Here is a 13042-nt window from a genome sequence, read left to right as displayed (position 1 = left end):
GAAGCTTCTAGCCGTAAAAAAGGGGCAAAAATTACAGTTTATATGGGGTATATGATATATATACCACCGATCTTGAAGCTTCTAGCTGTTAAAACGGGGCAGAAATTGGGCAAAGTTTCTCATCTGAACAATCGGTTGTATGAGATATATACTATGTATGCCACCGATCTCAATGATTTTTTCAGACAACAATATGTGCAATATACGAAATTAAATGGTGAAGTTTGAAGCTTCAATCTGTTAAATTGAGTAAGATATGACCAAAATCCTCTTTTTCTGAAAAATCGGTTGTATGGAGGATATATGCTATAGTGGTCCGATCCGACCGGTTCCGGCAAATGTCTAATCGGACACGCAAATACACCCGCTCACCAAATTTTATCAAGATATCTCAAAAATTGAGGGACTAGTTTGCATTCAAACAGACAGACGGACAGACGGACATGGCTAAATCAACTCAGCTCTTCATTCTGATTATTTCGGTATACTTAATGGTGGGTCTATCTATTTTCCTTTAAGGATTTAGAATTTTGGGTTTCGTGACGAAATTAATATACCATTTCATTTTCATGAAAACTATAAAAAACAATTAAGGAAGGTTAAGTTCGGGTGTAACCGAACATTACATACTCAGTTGAGGGCTATGGTGACAACATAAGGGAAAATAACCATGTAGGAAAATGAGCCGAGGGAAACCCTGGAATGTGTTTGTATGACATGTGTATCAAATGAAAGGCATTAAAGAGTATTTTATGAGTGAGTGGGCCATAGTTCTATAGGTGTACGCCATTTAGGGATATCGCCATAAAGGTGGATCAGGGTTGACTCTAGAATACGTTTGTACAACATGGGTATCAAACGAAAGGTTTTAATGAGTATTTTAAAAGGGAGTGGGCCTTAGTTCTATAGGTGGACGCCGTTTCGAAATATCGCCATAAAGGTGGACCAGGGGTGACTCTAGAATGTGTTTGTACGATATGGGTATCAAATTAAAGGTATTAATGAGTTTTAAAAGGGAGTGGTGGTAATTGTATATGTGAAGTCGTTTTCCAGATATCGACCAAAATGTGGGCCAGGGTGACCCAGAACATCATCTGTTGGATACCGCTAATTTATTTATATATGTAATACCTGCCAAGATTTCAAGGGTGTTTTATTTCGCCCTGCAGAACTTTTTCATTTTCTTCTACTTAATATGGTAGGTGTCACAACCATTTTACAAATTTTTTTCTAAAGTTATATTTCGCGTCAATAAACCAATCCAATTACCATGTTTCATCCCTTTTTTCGTATTTGGTATAGAATTATGGCTTTTTTTTCATTTTTTGTTATTTTCGATATCGAAAAAGTGGGCGTGGTCATAGTCGGATTTCGTTCATTTTTTATACCAAGATAAAGTGAGCCCATATAAGTACGCGAACTAAGTTCAGTAAAGATATGTCGATTTTTGCTCAAGTTATCGTGTTAACTGCCATGCGGAAGGACAGGCGGACGACTGTATAAAAACTGGGCGTGGCTTCAACCGATTTCGCCCATTCTCACAGAAAACAGTTAACGTCATAAAATCTATGCCCCTACTAAATTTCAAAAGGATTGGGAAATTTTTGTTCGACTTATGGCATTCAAAGTATCCTAGACAAACTAAATGAAAAAGGGCGGAGCCACGCCCATTTTGAAATTTTCTTTATTTTTTGTATTTTGTTGCACCATATCATTACTAAAGTTGAATGTTGACATAATTTACTTATATAATGTAGAGATATTAAATTTTTTGTTAAAATTTTACTTTTAAAAAAAATTTTTTTAAAAGTGGGCGTGGTCCTTCTCCGATTTTGCTAATTTTTATTAAGCGTACATACAGTAATAGGAGTAACGTTCCTGCCAAATTTCATCATGATATCTTCAACGACTGCCGAATTACAGCTTGCAAAATTTTTAAATTACCTTCTTTTAAAAGTGGGCGGTGCCACGCCCATTGTCCAAAATTTTACTAATTTTCTATTCTTCGTCACAAGTTCAACTCACCTACCAAGTTTCATCGCTTTATCTGTCTTTGGTAGTGAATTATTGCACTTTTTCGGTTTTTCGAAATTTTCGATATCGAAAAAGTGGGCGTGGTTATAGTCCGATACCGTTCATTTTAAATAGCGATCTGAGATGAGTGCTCAGGAACCTACATACGAATACCTTATCGTGTTAACGGACGGACGGACGGATGGACATGGCTCAATCAAATTTTTTTTCGATCCTGATGATTTTGATATATGGAAGTCTATATCTATCTCGATTCCTTTATACCTGTACAACCAACCGTTATCCAATCAAACTTAATATACTCTGTGAGCTCTGCTCAACTGAGTATAATAAGGAGCGGTTTGTGTGTCTGTTCGCTGTGGATCAACCGTTCAAATATGTGTTCAGCGAGAGCATCCCACTAAATCACATACTAGGTTAAATAGTGAAAACATATAAAATAGAATATGAGGTACTTAGGACATTATTTTGCCGGGTACTGGACCAAGTGGAAATCGGTCTATGCGAAAAAATTTAATTGATAGTGCGATTTTTTGAAATTCGACTACATTAATATTTAATAGATTTTTTCTTTTAAGGAGCGGATTACTAGAAATTTGGATAGAGAAGAAAGGGCAAAACAGCGTCCGCCTGGTCTGCCAGTACATATAGTATAATTTTGAAAGCTGTTCTTATGGTCCCATAAAACAAACATGAGTTTCGGAAATACCTTTGAACTACAATAGAAATAAGTTCATGCGCACGTCCAGTTTTTCGAGCTGCGTCATTTCCAAACTTCCAAATTACCAAACAAAGCCGAAAAGATATTCTATTACAAAACAATAAAATTACAAATTTAAGTAGTTTGTTGTTTGTTGTTCGTGCAATATTTAACTGACATCTGGTTATTCTTAAGCTGGTTGTTCACTGCGTTGTAAGCGGTAATTGCCATTTATGTTAATAATTTTTTATTTTAATTCTTTTGGTACTCTCTAGGAATTGCCGCAATTGTATGTAAGTCGATATGAGCATGTTGCTTAAAACTTTGTAGAATGCATTTTTATGTATGTATGTATGTGCAATCACAAATGTTGCAATTGTAGAAACGCACCTTTTAACTGAAGATGAATGACGCACAGTGTGTTGCAAAAGTAAATTTCCATGAGTAAAATAAATTTACGACATTTTTTAAAGTTACATATATGTATATACGTTCTGTGTATATGTACTTAAATACATAAGGACGCATATTTTTAGTTAGTTTATTGACATCGTTAACAGAGCGGTCTCAGTGTGTGCAGCCTAAAAGTATAGAAATTAGCAAAAATCAAAGGAAACTTGAAATCTCAAAATTGTTTGCGCACAAATCATCTTATGTGTGCTAGTTTGCTAATTTGCTGCTTGCCTGAGTTGTGTTAGCCTATACATATGCTAGTGTATGTATGAAAAGTATTTGGTTTCTTCTATGGGTCATTTGTATGTCTACGTCGATTTTATGGTTGAAAGGTAGGGCTATTGGGTTTCGTCAATTTGGTTATGATTATTAAAATTCATTGACTCTTGTGTAGATTATTTGAATAGATTTGTGTAACTTAAATCAAAATATTGGTAGTTTGAGCGGCTGCCGTGGCTTATTGTGCTGACCTAACTAACAATGTATCCCCGACTCAAGTGACGGGGCAAATAATATGCAATTTTTTAGACAACTTTTATAAACGAGCGTCGCCTCTCGGCATAGGCTGAGCATATTTGCGCCATAAAAAACTTCTCTGAAAATGTATCTTCCTTAACAGATACTGTTCGGAGTCGGCCCAAAAACATATAGGTCTACCAACTTTAAGAAAATATTTAAAAAATAGCGCATCATAGGACGTATTTTATTATTAAACAGTTTGTCTTAAAATCATACCGAAAACTGTCCCAAAACAGCCTGAAGTTTTCCCCGAAATGGTTCCGAAAATAGTCCCGAAGTGATCTTTAAATGTTTGGTATTGATTCCGAAAATAATTCAGAGGTGATCTTGAAATTGCCCTAAAATTGCACCCAAATATATAGTTTCAAAATTATCTTTAAAATAATTTCGAAGTGTTTCCAAAGTTATATCCTAAATTCTCACGAACAAATCCCGAAGTAGTCCCAAAATAGTACAAGAAAATCCGATCCCTTCAGAATTGGCTGGACGTCCGGCAATCCGTTGCGCATGCACCAAGTTGTCTCCGACTCTGTTCAGGCGATCATTTCTAAGTATTGATACACACTAGAAAAACTATCAGAATCAAAAACGTTGGGTTTTAACTACGGCACTGAAAAGCATATGATATTAAGATCAGAATGTAGAGTTTTCAAATAGAGTTTAGTTGGTTTTGTATTTAAATCTCTTACGTTCTGGTAATATACAGTGAAGACAGATTGCAAATAAAAATGTTTGAGTCGGTGTTGTGATGAGGAACAGTAGCTACATTATAAGTATTCCTGTTCGAGTATATTGATATTCACAAACAAACGCTCCGCTTGCCCAAAATGAACTATTCTACATAATAATAATAATGTTGTTGTTGTTTTATTAACGATAAAGACACCTCCCGAAGGTTTTAGTGAGTTTCATCGATATTGATGATCCTTAGCCGGATATAAATATGTACGTTATGATCCGGTAACAAAGCAACATAGTACCCGAATATCTCGGGAACGATTAATATGGCCATATTAAACGCTTTAGCCCATGGAAAATTTAGAGGTTCGATGTTTTTCCTAAAGAAGGGCTTCGCTGTAGTACTTTTGGATGTTAATGCCTCCATTGAAAAAGGAGAAGCCAAATAAAGAAGTTTAGTAATTTGGGAGAAGGAACATTCGAAATTTGGTTTGTAATCATAGTACTACCAGAATTAATAGAAATAAGGGAATTGTTAGGAACGTTTGGGCATAATCCTATAGTAATTATCATTCGTACTGAAATTACGCATGGTATTTATATTACCCTTACTTGATATGTATGAGAATCCCCCTTTTATTGAAAAAAAATGTGTCCACCTTTCTATAATTGAATGATCTGGCATGTTTTCTTCTTATGGGAGAAAAAATAAGTCCCTGTTTAGTATTATGAATCGACGTGTCTTCATTTGAATGGTACCATAGCTCCCGTTTTTGCGCTCTTTTTATGCCTTTTACAAAAGTGAAATTGTACAATATATTTGTTCCGAATCTCAAAACTGTAAGTCCTTAAATAAGAAGTGGTAGACGCACCAATAAGTATGTCGAAATGATCGGCAAACGATCTGAGTTGATTTAGGCAAACCCATTTGCCAAGTCCTTCAGTTTTTGAGATATCTTAATGAAATTTGGTAAACTGATATATTGTAATATCCGATGAGACATTTGTCAGAACCAACTGCATCGGATCACTGTATACCCCCATATAAGGGAAGATGGTTTTTGTGATATCTTCTTAAATTTTTAAGATAGAAGCTTGAAATTTCACCAAATGATTACGTATATGGCATTTATTATTGTCTGACAAAATCGTAGAGATTGTTTGCATATATAGTACTCACATATCCCATGCAACCGATTGTTCAGATTGCTACAACAACAACATAAGATGTTCATCTTCATAGCTATTTCATGTAAACAACAAGAACCGTGAAACTTTGAGTAAGTATAACCAATCTAATTTTTTTTAATATTTATCGAAAATGTTTCTTATGTACATCTCTTCTCAATATATTCCATATCGTACACGGATGCTACAAATAGGATAAGATTATTGCTCAGCTCATTTTATGAAAGATATGAGGTCTTTAGCACATTAGAAGACAGTCCTGCCCTTTCTAGTTCCTCTTTACTGCACTTTTGCGGATAAGTTTATAAGTTTTTTTCACTCTTAATAAAAATCTTGTTTTTACCACCAACCATTGATTTATAACACATTTAGGTATATAATTTTCGATTTCACTCGAACTTAGACGCTCTTACTTTTGTTCATAAGTTAAACACTCAACTCGATTAATATTTATTTTTGTCAATACAGATTTAATTATATATTTTAATATCCATGTAGTAATTTTTAACAAATATATTCAGGATTAATTTGCATTATTTCAAATTGAATTCAATTATTTGTATGTGTGTAAAAACATACATAAATATGAACACGTGAACTTGCCTTCGAGTTAAATTCTCCCACGCTGTTAAAATATGCCTCACATGTACCAGTGATTCATAAACAAATCATTCGAACCCATTTGGCGGACACTCAAAACGACGCGCAATCACCTGAAGGCGAATACGTGCGAATACGTGAGAATGCAAACGTATGGAGCAAAGAGAAAGATACTCATTCGACTGGGTCGGTATGCATGCGAAAAGAAAAAAAGTTATAAAATACCGTCACTAAGTTTGTAGCTTAAGTTGAGAGGGTCTAGGAACAACCTTTTTTATTCTTGTAAAATCAGTTCATTTTGTATATTATTGCAAACATGATAATTTGTAATTCGTCTTTTGAAATTATAACTTTACCATATGTTATTATTATTAATTATACGCCTGTTGAGGTTGAAACGAGGAACATATTTTAACGCGATACAACTCGATTAGGAAACAAGGATATGTGAAAATTATTTCAGCATTCAAAAAGTATACATAAAGCTTCTCAAGACCCAAATAATGATATATCAGTCTTAACATTCCAAGCAACTTATAAAAAACTATTTCAGCTACATTAAAACGAACCAAGAAAAAGAATTAGTTTCGACCCACTCTAATGCTATTATAGTATGTGTGCTGAAGATGAGCATTGCATTTTCTGCGACGTTGTAAATATGCCAGGGATGCACCTTAACGTTAAGCTAATCGTTTATCAAAAAATTTCCACCGTTTCCGTTGAAACACTTCGAAATATTATCGATAAAGAAATTATCAAAATAAATTGTATCTCGTTTTTAACTGAAACGAAAAGCTTTCGTTAACGTTAAAAACGTTAACAAAAACGTGACACTTTATATTTGAATTGTGCTGGCAATGCTATAGCAATGGTGAAGCCGTAAGGTGGCAACAACGAGCGCACATACACACACAAACTCTATGTAATTTGTTTGTGTAATTCGTTGGTGGTAATGTCAAAAATACTTTGAGAAATGTTCGTACTGTCAAAATTCATGAGAAAAGTTGCAATCAGCTTGGCTAATGCTTTCACCTTTAATGACTCCGCCATCAATCAGCTTTGCCAGCATAGTTTGAAATTAATAATCAACATAAACGATTTGATTTCGTTTTGATATGGCAGAAAACGAAACGAAATCATTTCGTTAATTTGACGATCTTAACGTTAATAAACGAAACGAAATGACTTCGTTTCGTTTATTAACGTTGATTATCGTAACGAAATGATATCGTTTCGTTGGTTAAGCATGCCTGAAATATGCAATAACAAAATCCATAAACATTTTTTTATACTCGGCTGAGCAGAGCTCACAGTTTAACAAAGGCAATATTTTCTAATTAGGAAATTTTTAGCAATATCATAGCTTTTGGCAGTTTGATATTTATTGATAGAATTAATTCAGTACAAACTGGAAATATAAAACACATTTTTCATTTTAGAGAACAATTAACTTAAAGCTTTCAAATTTATTTGATTTCTCTGTTTTTGAGGGACAAAAACCAGTATGCGTGATCCCATAAGCTCTTATTACAATCAAATCCGAACATATCAGCGCCTTGACCGGAGTTTTGCAGTAATCTCCACTTCGTCTGAGGGTAAACCTTGCAACGGCCGACTTGGTGTGGTGGTAGCATGCTCGCCTACCATACCGAAGGACCTGGGTTTAAGGCAACATCAAAATCTTTAGAAACAAGTTTTTTCTAAAAAAAAAAATGGTTTCTGAAGGGGTCGTCTCTTGACAGTCGTTTGGCAAATACTCCAAATGAATTCCTGCAATGAAAAGTTTCTCAGGAAAATTCATCTGCTTGACTTCAGCCGGGCATATTTGTTCAGCATGGAAAAAGATGTATTCGAATATCTCAAATAAGCGCAAAGCTCTGCCTCTCTAGAGTTTCTTCTAATCGTTCCATGGCCAAACTACCTGAAAATTATAACAAGTCTTATTAGTTAGTAATTGCTTGAAAGTTATTCAAAATACATTCCAAATAAAAAATTGCAAATAATACTTTAATTGATTTACCAACACCTATTAATATTTCAACTTGATGAACTTTTGGTTCATTATTAGGATTATGTTTAATTATTCAAATTAATTATAAAAAGAAACCTCTAGTTTCCTCCCCGGTGACAGTATTTCAAACATTCTTAATCGTTAGTATGCATATACATTAGACCATCCACAATAAAAAAAACTAGAATCTGTACTGTGGAATTCACCTAAAGGCTGAAAATGCACCAAAAATGGCGTTTGGCCTTTATGGCTAATATCCCCTAAATTAAGTAATTAAGGAACAAATATCAATATAAATAATTTAATGTAGAACAAAATCAGGAATAAATCCTCCTTATACATTTTTCACCTGCAAGTGTCCTTTGAAGAACATTTACTAAGTTGAAGCCAATTTTTTAAAACTTTTTCCTCTCACAACCATAGAAAATAATTGCGAAGGAATGATTTACATTGGCTTATTTTAAAACGTTGGTCCTGGAGCAAAATTTACCCATGGCGGGCTTGCACCTCCGATTTTTTTTAACAAACTTATTCCCATTAATCACAATATCGAAGAGTGGGCACTTTTTTAAATGCATTTTCCCCCAAAGTGTATCTCCTCGTCAGTCGATACTCCAAAAAACGATCCAAAAAAATTGTTTGCTTGTATTGATATGCCAGCAGACCCGGCAGACGTTGTTTTGACCTAACTTACGTCTATATCCATTTTAAGAATTTTATTCCTCTTACTCTGCCTCTACCTTTTTCTTATCCTTTCATTTACTCCTCTCTCTGCCTCTCTCTCTCTATCTTTCTATCTTCATCTAACTCTATCTATTTCTCAGTTTTTTCCTTCCCTCTTTTCTCTTCGTTGTAGTTCTTCTTACTCTTTTCCTTCCTTTATTTCCAGTCCCAGCCCAAGTCCAAGTCCCAGTCCTATTCCAGCTCCCTGTTCCAGTCCCAGTTCCACTTTCAGACCTAGTCCCAGTCTCAGTCCCAATTCCAGTCATAATTCCAGTCCCAATCCGGCGGCCACCGTGGTGTGATGGTAGTGTGCTCCGCTTACCACACCGTATGCCCTGGGTTCACACCCCGGGCAAAGCAACATCAAAATTTTAGAAATAAGGTTTTTCAATTAGAAGACAATTTTTCTAAGCGGGGTCACCCCTCGGCAGTGTTTGGCAAGCGCTCAGGGTATATTTCTGCAATGAAAAGCTCTCAGTGAAAATCTCATCTGCCTTGCAGATGCCGTTCGGAGTCGGCATAAAACACGTAGGTCCCGTCCGGCCAATTTGTAGGGAAAATCAAGAGGAGCACGACGCAAATTGGAAGAGAAGCTCGGCCTTAGATCTCTTCGGAGGTTATCGCGCCTTATATTTATTATTTTTATTTAATCCCGATTATATTTCCAGTCTAGCTCAGTCGACACTTTCTATTTTCACTTGCTACACTTGGTTTGAAGGCAACCCATTCGAATAAGAAGTTGCCTTGATGAAATCACAACACCAGTAAACTTAAGGATTTTGGAAAATAAGTCTGATATACATAAACTTTCCACTCCGTCGGAAAACCGCGAAAATTCAAGGAACTATTATGACTTTTAATTTTGTTGTGCCATTATCATTAATAATTGGAATCTATAAGTTAATGTTAAACGCCTTTTTATTTACGTACTAATACAGAGTTTCTACTTTTTAATTTTAGATTAATAACGACATCGAAAGTCATTGCATTTCTCTGAGAATTAGAGGTAAGTAAGTATTTTTATATTCAGCTGAACAGATCTCGCAGAGTATATTAACTTTGTTCGCATAACGGTACCCCGTAACGGCATAAACTAATCGAGATAGATATAGACTACTATATATCAAAATGATCTGGGCAAAAAAAAGAAATTCATTTAGCCATGTCCGCCCGTCCGTCTGTCCGTAAACACGATAACTTGAATAAATTTTGAGGTATCTCAATGAAATTTCGTATGTAGGTTCCTGGGCACTCATCTCAGATCGGTATTTAAAATGAACGAAATCGGACTATAACCACGCCCAGTTTTTCGAGTGCGATAATTCATTACCAGAGACGGATAAAGCGATGAAACTTGGTAGGTGGGTTGACCTTATGACGCAGAATAGAAAATTAGTAAAACTTTGGACAATGGGCGTGTCATCGCCCACTTTTAAAAGAAGGTATTTTAAAAGTTTTGCAAGCTCTAATTTGGCAGTCGTTGAGGACATCATGCTGAAATTTGGCAGAAACGTTACTCCTACTACTATTTGTGTGCTAAACAAAAATTATCAAAATCGGATGACGAACACGCCCACTTAAAAAATTTTTTTTTTAAGTCAAATTTTAACAAAAAATTGAATATCTTTACAGTATATAAGTAAATTATGTCAACATATACAAAAATAAAAGAAAATTTCAAAATGGGCGTAACTCCGCCCTTTTTAATTTAATTTGTCTAGAATACTTTATTTTTTTTTTTTTTTTTAGAATACTTTTAATGCCATAAGTCGAACAAAAATTTACCAAACCTTGTGAAGTTTGGTAAGGGCACAGCTTCTATGGCGATAACAGTTTTCTGTGAGAATGAGGACCAGTGGACCGTCCGGCCGTTAACACGATAACTTGAGCAAAAATCGATATATCTTTACTAAACTTAGCTCACGTACTTATCTGAACTCACTTTATCTTGGTAATAAAAATGGGCGAAATACGGCCGTGGCCACGTCCACTTTTTCGATATCGAAAATTTCGAAAAATGAAAAAAATGCCATAATTCTATACCGAATGCGAAAAAAGGGATGAAAAATGGTGATTGGGTTGGTTTTTTGACGCAAATATAACTTTAGAAAAAACTTTGTAAAATTGGTGCGACACCTACCATATTAAGTAGAAGAAAATGAAAAAGTTCTGCAGGGAGAAATCAAAAGCCCTTGGAATCATGGCAGGAATACTGTTCGTGTTATTACATATATAAATAAATTAGCGATACCCGACAGATGATGTTCTGGATCACCCTGGTCCAAATTTTGGTCGATATCGCGAAAACGCCTTCACGTTTACAACTTAGGGCTACTCCCTTTTAAAATACTTATCAACACCTTTCATTTAGTACCCATATCGTACAAACACATTCTAGAGTCACCCCTGGTCCACTTTTATGGCGATATCTCGAAAAAGCGGTCACCTATAGAACTATGGCCCACTCCCTTTTAAAATACCCTTTAATACCTTTTAAAATACCCTTTAATACCTAAGATACCCTTTGATACCCATGTCATACAAACACATTCCAGGGTTACCCTAGGTTCATTTTCCTACATGGTCATTTTCCCTTATTTTGTCTCCAAAGCTCTCAGCTGAGTCTGTAATGTTCGTTACACCCGCACTTAACCTTCCGTACTTGTTAATTCTTATCTGGACCCTTAATAAATTGGTGTTTTGGGCGAAATTGAATAAAATCACCGCACACTTTTTCAAAAGGAAAATTTCGAAAAATTGAAAATACGCGATAATTGCGTACCAAAGACCGATAAAGTGATGCAACTTGATACGTGGGTTGACCTTGTGATTTAGATTTTTTATTTAAATAGTGTTAAAGTATGGCGCCGCCCGCAGGTGAAAATAAAAGTTTTTCAAACCGTAAATCAAAGCCGTCGAAAATATCATGTATAAATTTGGCTCGTAGTAGAAAAAATTAACAAAATCGGTTGGCGGTCACGCCCATTTTGTACTTCAACTTCGAAAAGGTTCGCAGTTGCTAGGACCTACATTATAATTTTGGTTAGGAAAACACTTTTACCTTGCATAATCTCCAGCTAGATTTTTTTGAATTTTTTTATAGCTTTCAAGAAAATGAAGTACTATAACTATTAGACAAGTTTCTCAAAAATTTCAAAATTGTAAATCCTTAAAGGACAAGAGATAGACATACCAATAAGTATACAGAAATAGTCAATATGACGATATGAGTTGATTTAGCCATGTCTGTAGGTCTGTCTGTCTGTTTGTTTGACGACAAACATGAAATATCTTGGTGTAATTTGGAAAGCGGGTATATTTTGTGTCCGATTAGACATTTGTCTATCGGATCGGGTCATTATAGCATGCAATCCCCCATACAACCGATTTTTCAGAAAAGAAGCTTTTGTCATATCTTTCTCAAGTTCTCAGATAGCAGCTCCAAAGTATATATCGTATACATACCGACTGTTCAAACAAGATTCCATTTTAACAGCCAAAAGCTTTGAATTTCCCAAAAGCCTACTTATGAGGCAAATATTGTTGTATAATAAAAAATCATATAGATCTGTCCTAAATTAAGTATAAATCCCATGTTCCATCCATGAGGTATTGGAAACAGCCGAAGACAGTTCCGTTCGTACTTATTTTGATTGTATTTCGTAACAATCGGTTTTATACCCAGCTGTGCTAATACACAGGGTATTATAACATTGATTGGATAACGTTTAGTTGTACAGGTATAAAGGAATCGAGATAGATATAGACTTCCATATATCAAAATAATCAGTATCGAAAAAAAATTGATTTAGCCATGTCCGTCCGTTAACACGATAATTTGAGCAAATATTGATATTCACCAAATTCGGTATACGGGCTTGCCTGCACCTAGAATAGTTGATATTGAAAATGAGCGAAATCGGACGATAACCACGCCCACTTTTTCGATATCGAAAATTTTGAAAAATGGAAAAAGTGAGATAATTCAAAACCGAATACCGTTAAGCTAATGAAATTTGGTAGGTGGATTGGTTTTATGACGCAAAACATAACATTTAGAAGAAAATTTGGAAGTTTAACCAGCCGTAAATCAAAAACCGTTAAAAATATTACATTGAATTTTGGCAGAGACACTA

The 13042-nt window shown here is 35.0% G+C and overlaps 1 protein-coding gene across 6 annotated transcripts in view; it reads left to right on the top strand.

Annotated features, from left to right (window-relative positions):
• LOC137250425 (rac guanine nucleotide exchange factor JJ) overlaps nucleotides 1–13042 on the top strand; it is a 215473-nt gene that overhangs the window by 164904 nt on the left and 37527 nt on the right. For all 6 annotated transcript variants that reach the window (XM_067783201.1, XM_067783203.1, XM_067783197.1 and 3 more), the window contains exon 2: nucleotides 9867–9912. The gene's annotated coding sequence lies outside the window, so the exon portion shown is untranslated. The remainder of the gene's footprint in view (nucleotides 1–9866; nucleotides 9913–13042) is intronic.

This window comes from Eurosta solidaginis, chromosome 4 (genome assembly GCF_040869045.1).
Source record: "Eurosta solidaginis isolate ZX-2024a chromosome 4, ASM4086904v1, whole genome shotgun sequence".
NCBI classification, from domain to species: domain Eukaryota; kingdom Metazoa; phylum Arthropoda; class Insecta; order Diptera; family Tephritidae; genus Eurosta; species Eurosta solidaginis.
Note: the sequence above shows the minus strand (reverse complement) of the source record. Positions and strands in the feature narration are given on the sequence as shown.